The sequence below is a fragment of the Colobus angolensis genome, unplaced genomic scaffold (assembly GCF_000951035.1).
Source record: "Colobus angolensis palliatus isolate OR3802 unplaced genomic scaffold, Cang.pa_1.0 Scaffold423, whole genome shotgun sequence".
Lineage (NCBI taxonomy): Eukaryota > Metazoa > Chordata > Mammalia > Primates > Cercopithecidae > Colobus > Colobus angolensis.
In genome coordinates this window covers 699581-705228 of record NW_012117633.1, presented here as the reverse complement: position 1 = coordinate 705228, position 5648 = coordinate 699581, and the positions used below count along the sequence as shown (strand labels likewise).

General features: G+C 53.9%; 1 pseudogene; it reads right to left on the bottom strand.

The window, feature by feature from the left end:
* Positions 1-419: 419 nt before the first annotated feature.
* On the bottom strand, positions 420-1356 carry LOC105522282 (annotated as a pseudogene).
* Positions 1357-5648: the final 4292 nt, after the last annotated feature.

The following is a 5648-nucleotide window of genomic DNA, read 5'->3' as shown; positions in this document are numbered from 1 at the left end:
TCTTTTGTTAATACTTCCTGAAACTTTTGCAAGTACAGAAACCACAAACGGATCAGCTGACAAAAGGGGGAAAAGGTGAGGCAAGCAGAAACCTTTGGGAACCAGTTCCCTTCAAGTCCAGGTCTCTTCTCCCCAGCACAGCTCGGCCCACAGCCTGCACGTGCCAGCAGGGACCCTCACCCTACACATACCAGGATACCACCTTGACCCCTTCCCCCACAGCCTAGTGGCTCAGTCCTGCGAAGGACCAAGACATAGGAGAAAAAAGCCCTGCTACCTGATCCCATGCTGCCACTCACAGACCCTTAGTTGATTGGCAACACTGAACAGGTTAAGAAAAAAAAAAAAGATGGAAACACAGAAAAAATTTAAAAAACCCAGACAGGGAGATGATGTGGGGAGAAAATGTGCTGGTAGCCTCAGCATCCAGCTTCCTCCTGGTAGTAAGGAAGATATTCAGGAACCTCCCCTGGACCCAGGCAGTTGCCAGCACACAAGGGAGCCCTGTCGGCCACTGTGCCTTGAGGACAGTACTTGGGGTCGTGTATCTGCCAGCCCAGGCTGGAGACGTGGCCATTCTGGTTGACACCCTGTATGTACCCCATATGCAGGCACATGAAAAAGTTGTCACACTTGTAGGTTCACAGCTTTGTGTCACAGATGTGCCACCACGTCCTGGGAGCTATCATGCCCACCTGGCTGACACACTTGTGTGTACCCATCTGGGGGCTGATGGTCGAGTGGTCGGTCCATGGGGGGCAGGGTGTGGTTCTTGGGGTCGTAGAGGTGCTGCCTTGTGCTGTATGCGGTCATACCCGGCTGGCCGGCCCATTTGTTGGTGCCCATCTGCAGCCTGATGACACACTGGCCGGCGTTCATGGTGGCGTTGTCCAAGTTCCACTCCTGCTTCTCCCAGTACTTGACACCAATGTCCACCCTACTCTGCAGCCCTTTAGTCTTGGCCTTCCCCACCAGGGCAAGAAGAGAAGTCACTTGTAGCTGCCTCATGCTTCCACTCTCAAACATGTTGCTGGTCTCAAATAGGTCCACAGGACTCATCCGTAGCTGATCATGGCCTTCAAGAAGTTGGAGAGGTTTTCTAACCGGTGCCAGTTCTGCATGGAGCAGTTGGTCTTGGGGACTGAGCCCGGCTGTAGCTTGTTCATGAGTGTGCGTAAGATCATTCTGTCCTTCAGGCCCTTCTGGAAGTCAGGGCTGCTGGAGAGCCTGGTGAGTCCCTCCATCCATCTGTGGAGCTCTGCCTCCTTCTCCAGGTTATCATTTGGACAAGACATGCTTCTTGACCTCGGCCGAGGGTCTGTACAATGGGCCCTTGTTGAGCTGTGTGGAGCTCATGGCTGGCAAGTGCAGAGGCAGGACAGGAACCTGATGTGTAATTTTCATTGACAACCTTTTCATTACGAATGTTAGCAATTCCTCTGGAATGTTTAAGGTCAGTCTGTGTTTTTTTTTGAGATGGAGTCTCGCTCTGTCGCCCACGCTGGAGTGCAGCGGCGCAATCTCAGTTCACTGCAAACTCCGCCTCCCAAGTTCACGCCATTCTCCTGCCTCAGCCTCCCCAGCAACTGGGACTACAGGCACCTGCCACCATACCTGGCTGATTTTTTTGTATTTTTTTAGTAGAGATGGGGTTTCACCATGTTAGCCAGGATGGTCTAGATCTGCTGACCTCGTGATCCGCTCGCCTCAGCCTCCCAAAGTGCTGGGATTACAGGCATGAGTCACTGCGCCCAGCCCAGTCTGTGCTTTCTATAGATATGTTTTGAGTTCATTTTATTAGGTACATAAAAATTTAGAAGTTAATATCTTCCCAGTGAGTGGACCTTTTTATAGCAGCATTGTCTCTAAATATCACTGTTTATCTTCAAGCCAATTTAGTTTGATCATTTTATAGAGCCCCTAGGTTCATCGCGATTGGCATTTATCAGTCATCTCCTTTCTCATTACTATCAACCTTTATGACTCTTGTAAGACACCTCCACACACGGACTAACTCTGGATCTGACTTTATTTTCTACCTCTATGTCACTGGCAAGACCCTATCTGTATCTCACTGGCAGGATGAAGCCACTGAGTTGTTCAGGATCAGTGCCCTTGGTACACATACATGGACTAGATGTCAGCCAGGGCCACTGGTGCCTCACTGGGCTCCACCGCAGTGGCAGAGCAGTGCCAGCCAAAGTTCTCAGCTCTCTTCCTCACCACATACTGACTACCCTGGGTGTGTTCTGGTCTCTGCACCTCCCTAGCCTGTTGCTCGGTGGATCTCTCCAGCTTTCCACCTCAGCCCCAGAGTCACTTCCTAGGGCAGCCTCTGCCATCACCTGACCTGAGGAGCACCCCTAAGGGATACTCAGCTGTGGGATCACCAGCTCTGGGAAGGCAGGGAACTGAACCACTTGCTCCATCCCCTGCTGTGTTCCCAGTCCCAACCACACCCTTACAGAGCTCACAGGCCCACGGGAGGCCTGCAAGCTGATGATGCCAGGGAGAAATTCCCCAGAACCTTCCTGTAATGTGCAGCTGACCGGTCTCTGGGAGCTGCTCTGGGAGTCTTTTGGGCCTGGGAGTCTTTTGGGTGGCCATTAAAGTCTGTAGCATCCCGTCAGAGCCACCATGCCTGTTACCCAGACTTCCACAGGGAGGACTGGCTGTAGTCCCTGGCAAAATTCCTAATTTTTGGATGAGCTCTCCATGATGTAATTACGCCAACAGCACAGGAATCTGTGGCTTCCAGCGCCGTTCCTACTGAACACACACTTTTGACTCCTACAGAGACCCCACTGCCAAATGACAACCTGCAGGCCCCAAAATTCATCACTGGCCTCCAAACAACCAATTTAACTTGTTCTGACAGTGAAACCACCGCACAGAAAATACCACCCCCGGGCAGCACCGCGTTTGCCAAGTTTTGGCCCGGAGCAAGCTTCTAGGGCTACCTGGGACTCACAGAATTACAAGTTTAACAAGGGCCCACAGGCCAGCTGTAATCATCCCTGGTGCACACCGCACCTTCCAGGCAATCTGAGCTGTCTGTGCTGGAAAATGCTCCCGAGCTGTGGCAGGGGAGTAACAGCTAAGGCTCCCTGTGCAGGCCGGAGCTCCTGCCCCAGCCCTGACCTGTCTCCTGAGCCCTCCCTGATCTGCTAAGACCCTGACCTCCACCAGCCTGTGGGGAGCACTCTCGTTCCTGCCCCCGCAGTCCTCCAACCAGGCACTCGCGATGGGGAGGGCACGAGCTGGACAGCCCCTCTGTCCACCCGCCAACCCTCACGCCAATCTCAACGACACAGAACTGTTTCTAGATGGGCTGTCCACAGGGGTGACAAGAGGGGCCTGTGGCTGTTCCAGGAACATGGGCACTGAATGCACCATGGGGCCGAGTGAAGAGCCTCTACGTCTTAGTTCCCCCTGTGTGGAACGAGAGCTTGGAGCAGGCACTCTGTAAAATCCATCTCACCTCTGACCACCTCTGACCCGAACCCAGCCTCCCCTGATGGGGGATGGCATCCAGGACATGTTGGGCAGCACAAGGAGGTCCAGAGCTCAAAGGAGCAAAAGCAACAAGGTGTGGTTCCGCACAGCTGACAGCAGAGGACACGCAGCTGGCCCAGACCTCGCTCTGGGAGGGATTTCTCAACTGTGGGGACCCGGGGTGGGGGTCATCCTGGGAGGATGGGGCAAGTGTTCCTCTGTGGCCCACTCCAAGGCAGGAGAGGCGGCTAACCTAAAGGCAGCATCTCCGTGTGCTGAAGGGAGGGTGGGAGGGAGACCCATGCCCACTCTGGTTGGAGACAACAACCAGAAGGACGTCAATGCTGCTCTGAGACCGTGTGCACCCAGGTCTCATCACATGCCTGCACATACATACATATACAGCCACATGCACAGACATGCACAAATGTGCATGCATGTAGAGATGCACATACAGATGTGCACACATGCGCACACACACTTGCACAGAGATGTGTGCGTGCACACACACATAATGTACAAACTTGGAAAAATGCCTAGGAGTCATGTCTGTAATCCCAGCACTTTAGGAGGCTGAGGCGGGTGGATCACCTGATGTTAGGAGTTCAAGATCAGCCTGACCAACATGGCAAAACCCTGTCTCTACTAAAAATACAAAAAATTACCTAGGTGTGGTGGTGAGTGCATGCCTGTAATTCAGCTACTCGGGAGGCTGAGGCAGGAGACTCACTTGAACCTGGGAGGCAGAAGTTGCAGCAAGTTGAGGGTGCACCACTGCACTCCAGTCTGGGCAACAAGAGCAAAAACTCCAGCAAAAAAAAAAAAGGCCTGGGAAGAAGGAAGAAATAACCCAGTTTTGAATCTGTAAAATCAAGACAGAGCGCCCTGCTCAGGCACAACTCCCACAGGCCACTCCTGTGCTAGAAGAGGCAAATTAGGTCTAAGGAAAGACATAGGCTGGGCGCGGTGGCTCAAGCCTGTAATCCCAGCACTTTGGGAGGCCGAGACGGGCGGATCACGAGGTCAGGAGATCAAGACCATCCTGGCTAACATGGTGAAACCCCGTCTCTACTAAAAATACAAAAAACTAGCCGGGCGAGGTGGCAGGTGCCTGTAGTCCCAGCTACTCGGGAGGCTGAGGCAGGAGAATGGCGTAAACCCGGGAGGCGGAACTTGCAGTGAGCTGAGATCCGGCCACTGCACTCCAGCCTGGGTGACAGAACAAGACTCCGTCTCAAAAAAAAAAAAAAAAAAAAGACACAAAGGGAGCTTTTTAGGGGGAAGAATTGCCTAGTGAGTTTTCAGAGCTAGACCCTGATCAAAAAGGGTCACAACAACAGGGTTTACAGGAGAATGTCCGTGCCGCGCTGTCACTACAGATGGGAATGACCTGGGGATGTGCAGGCAGAGGGGCGAGAGGGCAAGCTGAGGGCCCTTGAGGGAAGGGTCCCCGTGGCTACCTTGCACAGCAGAGTCTCCAGGGTGTGGCAAAAGGGCAGCCTGACGAGAGAAGACAGGGCTTATGACTGTTCCTCACAGGAAGTGTTTACGGAGCGTGGAAGATGTGAGCGAAAAGTGCATGATGCAAGAAACCGGTAAGTAGCAGGTGCTGGAGTGTGCACCAGGAAGCCCAGCACCTGGGTCCCTCCCTCGAGTACCCACCTCACAGGTGCCCTGGTGGCATGGGACCCCAGTCACCTGGAGACGAAAGTAGGTGGGCGTGCTGCTGATAGCCTCCATCAGAACGCTGTGCTGCTCCTGGGTTCGCAACATGAGCCTGAGGTACCAGCATATGGAGATGATGATGTTCAGATCACTCCAGGAAATGACGCTGTCACCGCTGAAGAGCTGGGGGTGGGACATGGCTGCGAACACAGGCCCGGGGACTTCAGGTGCCTCCAGAAATCACACGGGCTGGAGACTCTTGGCTGCAGGGGTGGGGGATGGGCCTGCAGGCCTGTCAGCCATGTGGGCTCCACAAAAGCCCACCCTGGAACGTGAGCCTCCTTCTTAGGAAGTGTGAAGACCTGCAGGCCCCTAGCCACAGATGGGCATGGCAAGGGGCTCTGAAGGTGGATGGCAGGCAGAAGGAGGTGGGTTCCAGATCCCTGGGCTCAGTGGCTAGTGGGGCTGGCCCTGGGTCAGGAGTGGCT